General features: G+C 48.1%; 1 non-coding gene across 1 annotated transcript; it reads left to right on the top strand.

Moving 5' to 3' along the window:
* Positions 1–4,473: 4,473 nt before the first annotated feature.
* Positions 4,474–4,580, top strand: LOC132649118 (U6 spliceosomal RNA). Its single transcript, XR_009587552.1, has one exon. It is a non-coding gene; the product is annotated as a U6 spliceosomal RNA (small nuclear RNA).
* Positions 4,581–9,353: the final 4,773 nt, after the last annotated feature.

The raw sequence follows: 9,353 nt of genomic DNA, 5'->3' as shown, positions 1-9,353 counted from the left end.
CCTTGGGGACAAATGGGTAGACAGTCCCAGGGTCCACCCCCCACCATCTAAGAGGACAGGATCTCCTGGAACCAGGGATGGATGTTCGTGAGGGGAAAAATCATCTAGAAAAGACCCTCGTCCAACCCCTTCCACCAGTTGTTACATGGGTGACTGTGGATCACTGAGTCCTTCCAGAGACTCCTTCTAAGCCCAGCCAGCAGGGATGGAGCAGAAGCTCTGCATGTCCACGCACCGCAGTTTCCTCATCTGTGCAATGGGCGTAACACTTTGTACTGAGAACTAAGGGAGCACAAGAAACACAGCACCTAAAGATGGGTGTGGCCAAGTGAAAACTCCGTCCCCGAACTAGGGCAACTCTCAGCCAGCGGCTGGCTCCCCTTTCTTTTTCTCTAAGGGGGCTGTAAATAGAGGCTGCCTAGGAGGAGTCAAGTCCAGGGCCTTGTGGCCTCTAGCTATCTTCTCCCATCTTCCCGAGAACAGGCGCTGGCCCACATCTCTGGGTCTCCCTGACACACACGGCCCCTTCCCTCCCACACTGTCGGCACTGGGACAGCCTCCTGGAGCTCTACACAGCAGCTCTGGGCTTGCTCCTCACCCTCCCCCATTTCCTGTTTACAAGGTAAATATTAGTCCTGGGTCTAAATAGAACAGAGGGACAAAGAGCAGGTACACCTGGGAAGCAAGGGACCCTTGCTCTGCCTTGACTTCATCAGGGTTAGCTGTTTGGGGTCACGTACAGTCTGGGCAGAGAAAGGGTTGGCAGAGAACTGGGGACTGTGACTCCCACAGTCAGCTTCATTCCTGAGTGGCCTACTTCCTATATATTTTCATATATATACATATACGTATAATATATTATATTTATTATAGCTTTACTTTAAAATTGTTAATATATTTAACTTTGTATATGTGTATATGTCTGTGTTTGGATATATGCACTGGTACCTGAGGAAGCTGGAGGCCAGATCTCCTGGAGCTGGAGCTATAGGCAGTTAGGAGCCACCCAGTGTGGGTTCTGGGCATCAAACTCGGGTCCTTTGAGAGAGCACTAACAAGTGTGCTTAACCACTGAGCCACATTTTTAAAAATACCTTTTTTTTTTGAGATAGCGTTTCCCTGTGTTGCCCCCTGGCTGTCCTGGAACTAATTCTCTAGACCAGATTAGCCTCGAACTCAGATCTCTGTGAGAGCTGGGATTAAAGGCATGCACCACTACCTGACTGAAAAATAACCTTCAAAAACCACATGCAGCTAGGTGTGGTGGCTGCACTTTCAATCCCAGCATTTGGGAGGCGGAGGCAGGAGGCTCTCTATAATTTTGAGGCCAACCTGGTCTACAGAGAGAGACTCTGTGTCAAACAAAGAAACAAAAATAAAACAAACATAGGCCTTTTTAAAAAAATAAATAGTGTGTGTGCGCGCATTCATACTGTACACACGTGGAGGTCCGTTCCCTCCTTCGACCCTGTGAGTCTCAGACACTGAACTCAGGAAGTCAGGTTTGACGACCGGCCCTTTCTCCATCAATAAATAACTTACATAAGAATTTTATATCATATATGCCTCTTAAAATGAGGCTTAACCTGCATAATGTTTACAGGGCATAGTCACTTAATTCCATATTTCATGTATACCCCTACCCAACCAGCCCCCAAAGGCTCCTTTCCTCGGCTTACAGCCGCCTCCTCTAAAGATCACGACCAACACAGACCGGCTCTGTCCACCTTTAAACTCCGTAGAGGTGTCCCTTAATGGCATCTACTTTGTGTCTGTCCCTTCCAGCTCATAGGGTTTCATGGATCCACTCGTGGTGTGTTTATCAGAGCCGCATTCCTGTAATGGTGGGCAGGACAGCTTTGCATGGATAGTGCGCATTTCACCTCTCTGTCCTTTCTGTGGGTGTTGTGGTGGATTTTTGGAGACAGAGTCCCGCTGTGTACCTGGAGCTGACCTTGGGCCCAAGGCAATGCTGTGTGCCACCACACCTAGTTTTATTTTTCCAACTTACTTGTCAGTGAGCATTTGAATTTGTTATGGGTCAGGAATGGCTGCACTGACCACTCGAACACCAGGCTCGGGGTGATGGAAGTTTCTTGACTGCTGAACAAAAACTGACTGGTCAGGGCCACAGCCTGAATTCAGAAACCAGACTGTGACGCCAGTCTGTTGCTAAGGCAGCTTTTTATATGAAAAACTGTATCCAGCTAACTAGGTTTAGGAAGCCAGGCAGGGGGCAGCATTACATCATTTTGACAAACTAAACATAAATGATTTTGTTCGGCATGTATTGTGGTGTGTCTAGATAGCCAGACAAAGCACTTGAAGCTGAGACCTCTTAGGGGCTTTCCAGGTTTCTGGAAGTAAGGAACATAGCAGGATGGTGAGGTGTTCATTCTAACAGAATATTCATCTTTAACTCAAGCAGAACATACATTTATCATCTATTGTTTTATTTGAGGCAGCAAGTATTGAACTATCTAATTGTATCCTGTCAGGCACAGAGGGCCTGGAAGCTTGAACTTAATCTCACCTTATGATCAAAATGGAGACTTGGAGGCAAATGGCTTCCTTCTGACATGCTAAAGGTGACTGACTGCAGGTGTTAACAGAGACACAGTTAGGCCAAGAACTAAAATAGGTCTCAACAGAGGGGCTAGAGAGTTTAAGCGGGTTAAGCAGGTTCCAACAAATTAACTTAGGGTTTTTGAGACACTGTGAAGTGATTTTTATTGTAATTTTATTGATTTTTATGTTTGTGTGTGTAATGTGTGAAAACAGATGGGCACATGCCATAGTGTGCATGTAAAAATCAGAGGATAGCTGCTGAGACTCAGTCCTCTCTCCTACTGTGGTTCCAGGGACCAAAGTCAGGTCTTCAAGCTTGCATGGCGAGTGCTCCCGCTCTCTGTGCTAGCTGACTGGCCCCTATGAATATTCTCGAGTACATGTTTTTGTGTAACTCGGCACTTACTTCTGTTGGATAAATGCCCAGGGGATGGGACTTCTTGGGCATAAAGTAGGCAAAAGTATTGTTAAAGTTACGACAACAGACATCCGTTCCCAGTGGTTGTTCTGGTTTATACTCCACCCAGTGAGGCTTGAAGGTTCCAGCTGTTTGTTTTCTGAGCATCTTAATGGATGGATGTGTATCTTAACTTAATGTGGTTTTAACTAATATTCCCTGCTAACTGATGACATTGTGCCTATTCTTTTCCCTTGGTGGGTATTGGTTAGTGAACAAGTAAAAAGATGTCACCTTATAAGTTGGATATGGGGTTGGGGATTTAGCTCAGTGGTAGAGTGCTTGCCTAGCAAGCGCAAGGCCCTGGGTTCAGTCCTCAGCTCTGGGAAAGAAAAAAAAAAGACAACATAAGTTGGATATGGAGGGCATAGCTGTATTAGGAGGCAGAAGTAGGTGTTTCAGCCTGAGTTACATAGAACAACCCTGCTGAAAAAGAACAAAAATAAATAAATAAAAATAAAAAACCAGTTAGGTGGCTCATCGGGCAAAGGCACTTACCACAGGCCTCACTTTGCTTATTACTGCGCTGATAAAACACCCTAACAAAAGCAACTTAGGAGAGAAACTTGGGGTTTATTTAGCTCATCATTCCAGGTTACAGTCCATCACTAAGGTACAGACACATTAGATCCATAGTCATGTTGCATCCACAGTCAGGAGCAGTGTGTTAATGCACACTTGTCTTTACTTCACTCTGTCTACTCTTAGATAGTTCGGGATTTCATCTAGGGAATGGTGCCACCCACAGTGGGCAGGGTTTTCAACCTTAGCACATTCAAGATAACCTTCCCCGCAGAAATGCTCACAAGCAAACTTCTCTAGACAATCCCCCATGGAGGACTGTCCAGGTGACTACAGATTATGTCAGGCTGACAACTAAAACTGAGCATCAAACAGCACAAGCCTGGCACCCTAACCCTCATCCCGAGAACCCACCGTAAAGGTGTAATGTGAGAACTGGCTTCACAATATTGTCCTCTGAACTCTCCTGTGTCCTGGCACACGTGTTGACACACATCACATATACACACAATAATAATTCATTTAAAAAATTTAAGATACATACACATATACACACACATACATACATACATACATACATATATGTGAAATGCTGGGCATGATAGTGCTTTCCTTTCTTTAATCCCAGCACTCAGGAGGCAGAGGCAGGCAGACTGATGTGAATATTAGGTCAGCCTGGTCTACAAAGTAAGTCCAGACAGCCAGGGCTACACAGATAAACCCTGTCTCAAACCAAAAAATAAAAAAATAAAGGGCTAGGCTCTGCAGTTAAGAGCACGTGTTACCCTTGCAGAGGACCTTGGTTCAATTCCCAGCATTCCTCTCACAAACATCCACTAACTCCAGTCTCAGGGGCTCTAACATTTGTCTGACTACACACACATAATACATATACATATTTGCAGGTAAAACACTTACACTTACATGTGCTTACTTCGGCAGTACACATACTAAGATTGGAACGATACAGAGAAGTATAGCATGGCCCGTGTGAAAGGATGACACACAAATTCTTGAAGCGTTCAGAAAAAGTTCACACACATAAAATTAAAAAAAAAATCTAAGCAAAATTTTGTTTTGATTTGTTTTGGGACAGGGTGTTCTCTGTAGCCGTGGCTGTCCTGATACTCACGCTATAGACCAGGCTGGCCTCAGACTTAAAAAGATTGCCTGCCTCTGCATATCCATTACCCCCAAACAATAAATAAAAATTTTAAAAAAATGAAGAAAAGAGAACAGAGCCATCCAGCCATAGGTTGGTTTCATGATGGAGTTGTTTTCTGACCCGGAGGCTCTACAACATCAAAGGTCTCTAAACAGGGTTCACGTTTATTGTGTTGTAGGGTCCCCAAACACCCTCCTCTTTCTTGAGCATTTTGTTATGTAGTTCAATCGGGGCTTAAACTCTTTTTGGTTTTGTTTTTCTTTTCTTTTTTCGAGACAGGGTCTCTCAGTTTTAGCCCTGGGCTGTCCTGGAACTCACTCTGTAGCCCAGGCTGGCCTGGAACTCACAGAGATCTGCCTGCCTCTGCCTCCCGAGTGCTGGGATTAGAGGTGTGTGCCGCCACTACCTGGCAGGGCTTAAACTCTTGACTCTCCTGCCTCAGCCTTCCAAGTGCTGGGGCTGTAGGTGCAAGCCACAATATCTAGCTCCACCCTGCAGTTTCTGATTTGGGCTTCCATAGGTAGTTCTATGGGGCTACCATATAGCTTAGCTCAGATACATAAATAGGTGTCCAGCAATGCTTTCTCAGAATCTGTCCTATGGCAAGAATCATTCCATTTCAGTACATACAGTATATGCCAAAGCAATAAGCTGTGTGACTTATTGCTCAGCACCTGGTGTGGGTGCTGAGGCAAGAAACCCTATAAACTCAAGGCTAGCCGGGACTACACAGTGAGTTCCAGGCAACAGCTGCACGCTGACACCCTGTCTCAAATAAATCAAATATTAGTCTTCCCAAGAATGGACATTGCTGTTCATGTGACCTGCCAGAGCACTAAGCCAGGCAACAGAAGCCTGTGTTCAGTCCGGGCACTGACCTCCTGACCCTGGCTGTTTCTAGGCCTCGTTTCCTTATCTCCAAGCATGGACAACACTCTTTAATGCCAGTCTCAACTCTGGCTGTGATTAAGTGGCAGAACAGATTCTACAATCCCAAGCTGTCAAAGGGATTGGCTCTGTTCTGACCTCACGCTGTCAGCCTTAATAGAGAAAGGTCTCCCTCCATCGGAGTGTGGAGGCCGTACAAAGGGTGTTGACGTCACTTGCTGGTCTGCGGGTGGCCTGCCCAACCACGCCCTGCCTGCACGCTCCAGGATGGAGCTGAGTGTCTCCAAGATGCCTAAGAGAGCTAGCAGACACTGCCGGATGGTGCCTGAGTTGAGAGGCATTGTGGGAAGGAACTAGAAAGGGACTCAGGTGAGCTCAAGAACCAGGGTTGACTAAAGCTAATCTTAGCAGTTATTTTCCAGGCTGTGAAGTGGCTTTTCTCCAGAGGCCACTTTCTGTCTTTCCTCCCATTAGACAACTTCAGACATGCTTTGCTACTAAGTTTTATTCAGACTGGGCAGGCAGCAGAGAGACAGGCAAGCCAGGATACCGGTTGCCTCTGCCATTATGATCAAGTGCAGAGATTGCAAAACAGTTCAGTTTTTCTGTGTGGTTTTGGCCAGCCAGTCACCCTCTCTGAGTTTTCCTCACTGATGAGTCAGGGATTATAGCATATGTTGCAGGACAGGAGCATGAAACAAGAATGTTGGCTTCCTTGGGTCCTGCAAGATGGCTCAGTAGGTAAAGGTGCCTGCTGCTAAGCCCAGCCTCTTTAGGACATGCGTGGTAGAAGGAGCGAACCAATCCATCCAAACGGTCCCTACTTCCAACTATTCCATGGCACACATGCGCACAAGGACAATGGATAACATCAGTGTTTCCTATCTCCCCTCCTCTCTTCCGTGGAGAATCCAATGAGGCTTCTGACCCTTCCCCATTCACCAGTGACTTTAGAGTTTCTTTTTTTTTTTTTAAAGCTTTATTTATTATGTATATAGTATTCTGCCTGAATGTATGCGTGTGAGCCAGAAGAGGGCACCAAATCTCATTGTAGATGGTTGTGAGCCACCATGTGGTTGCCGGGAATTGAACTCAGGACCTCTGGAAGAGCAACCAGTGCTCTTAACCTCTGAGCCATCTCTCCAGCCCCCGACTTTAGAGTTTCAACCCTAAAGTCCGTGTCAGTGCTGACCGCCTCTTCTGCGGTACCTCTCAGGTCTGTGTCTCCATTGGATCCTGATCCTCACTCCTCTGATGCTCCTTCTTCCCTCTCACTGACCGAGTAGTGCTTCGTGGCCTTGGCTGAGGGCCTCCGTGTTGCTCTCACAGCTGCCAAGGCCACCTATCTACTAAGTGACCTGGCTCCTTTTCCCACCTGCCTGCTTCTCAAAGCTCTCAGAGCTACGCCAGCGCACATCTGAAATGTCACAGATTGAGTTCCGTGAGACCTAACTCATGACGGCTCTTTCAGTCACTGGCTCTGAATTCCATCACTTGTGCCTCCCAGAGAATATATCTATGCAAAACTCCTAGTTCAGCTGACACAACCTCTCCCTGTCCTCACCATCCTGGTCCACCATGGTCCCTCCACTCCTTGCTCTTAGGTGGCCACATGGGTTTTGTCCCCTTTCCCCTACCTAGCTCCTAGCTCTTTCATCAGGCTCCCACTGCCCACGATGTTAGTCAGTAAAGTCTCACATTACCAGAGGTGTCTCCTGGGATTACAGCTCCACTCCTGTGATCCCTCTTGAAAGACCACTCATCTACCAAGTCCGGGTGAACCAAGACAGTACAGTGCCAATACTGGAAGCCTACCTACAGCATGAAGTAAAACAGGCAGACTTTAAAGTCAGCCCACAGGTAGCTTTGTAGCTATGGGAAGAATATTTAAAGCACTTTATGCCTTGTTTTTTAAAAAGACAGTACTTACAACATGGTTGTTATGCCCAAGTCTCATAGACCCCAAAGTCTACCAAGGAGCCGATTCTGATGCAAATGCAGTAGGGTCTTTATTACAAGCTCGAGCTCAGGCCCACACTGTCACCCGATGCAGCGATTCAGCGGTTCTAGAATGTAGAGCCCTGAGCCCAGGGGGAGGAGGGTTTTTATTGGGGTTTGAGCAAGGATCAGGAATTTCCAGCTTAGCAGTTACACGATTGGGTGACATTCAGCAAGAGCAAGCTTGTTACAACGTGACTGGCTAACATCACTAACTAACATTGACAGAGCTAGCCACAGACCTCAGGGATGCTGGGTATTTTCCAGCTGTTTCCTGATTGGCTCTACTTCGGGGTGGTTTCTGCCTAGGGAAGTTTGTGGTTTTTCCATACACAGTGACTTGCTTTGGGGAAATGCAAACTTAGGCACAAGCGTCCTCTGCCTCAGGATTTCAGCTAGTGCTGCTGCCCCTGGGTGCTGCACTTGGGGTGGGAATGACTCCATTCCATGGGTGACTCTAACACCACCCCTCCCCCAGCATCTTCCCCAACAAGGCCTTTCCAGCCATCCAGGCGGAAGTGCATCCCTGGCAGTGGGGCTGGGCGCAGGCCAGGGTGGGGTGGTCCCCCAGCGAACTCACACCGGCCCTGACTGCATGACCCTGACCACCCCACGGCCACAGCCGGAGTGTTCAGGGGAAGCAGCAGCGGCAGCGGTGGCAGCAGAGGCTTGGCTCTCTCCTGCCCACCCTTCGGCCATTATTGCCTTCCACCTGCCTTCCTGGCAGGCTCTTTCCTACCCATGGCGAGAAGCCAGGGGCTAGAGTTTGCAGTGCGAGGTGAGCTGTGGTGGCGTTGGCTGCCCCACACTTGGCTGTTTTCCACCTGCTGCCCTCCCACCGGTGACCAGAGGCACCCCTGGTAGGCACTTGTAGTGCTGGGGGCGTGGGGCAGGCAGTCACCAAGGCGCACAGCTGTTTGGTCACTGGCCTACTAAGACCATCACAAGCAAACAAAAAGGCAACACAAGACAAGAACGTGCCGGTACAGAGCACGCACAAAGAGAAAAGATGAAAAAACCGAAACTCCTTGTGGTAGCCTGTCCCTTGATGGGCTCTCTGTCCTGTTCCACTAGGGGGGGGGCAGCCCCCAAAACAGGCTCCACCCAACTACACCAGAGTTTGGAATGGTGGCCTGAAGTTTGGCCAGACTGGGGCAGCAGCCGGGCTCTGTCAACCTTTGCCAGACCAGAGGCCAGAACAGGAGGTGCCAAGCCTGGGGCTCTGAATACTGCAGCCACCCTTTTGCGCCTCCTTGCCACTGCCATTGGCAGAGCCTGACCTGTGGAGCATGGCTCGAGCCTCCCTGAAATGGGCAAGAATTAAGTCTAGGGGGTTAGAAGGAGTCTGTCCCATGCTGTCAGTCTTAGTCACAAAAAAATAGGCAGCAATAGACAAGACAGTCAACTAGAAAGACACAGATAACAGATCCCACCGCTTCTGGGGCAGGAAAACCAAAAGTAGGACAGATGCGAATTGCTGTATCTTTGGAGCAACCTGTCTCATCCTTCTCCAGAGATTTTAGAAGCTAGGGGCACTCCATCCCCTCAGCCAGGGTCTGGACCATCTCCCAGGCCCCAGTGGTCACGGCTGTCCAGCTCATCTGCCCTGTTTCCAACCACACAGATTACAGATTTCGCCTCGAGGCCTGAAACAGAAACTAGACAGATGAAGATAAGACGCTACCCTTCGGTGTGTTTTTGGCGAGGGTTGGGTGGGGGGTTCAGTGAATCCCGGATGAGCCCCTAAGATGTTAT

Source organism: Meriones unguiculatus, chromosome 18, assembly GCF_030254825.1.
Source record: "Meriones unguiculatus strain TT.TT164.6M chromosome 18, Bangor_MerUng_6.1, whole genome shotgun sequence".
NCBI classification, from domain to species: Eukaryota; Metazoa; Chordata; class Mammalia; order Rodentia; family Muridae; genus Meriones; species Meriones unguiculatus.
This window is presented reverse-complemented; position numbering and strand designations above follow the sequence as displayed.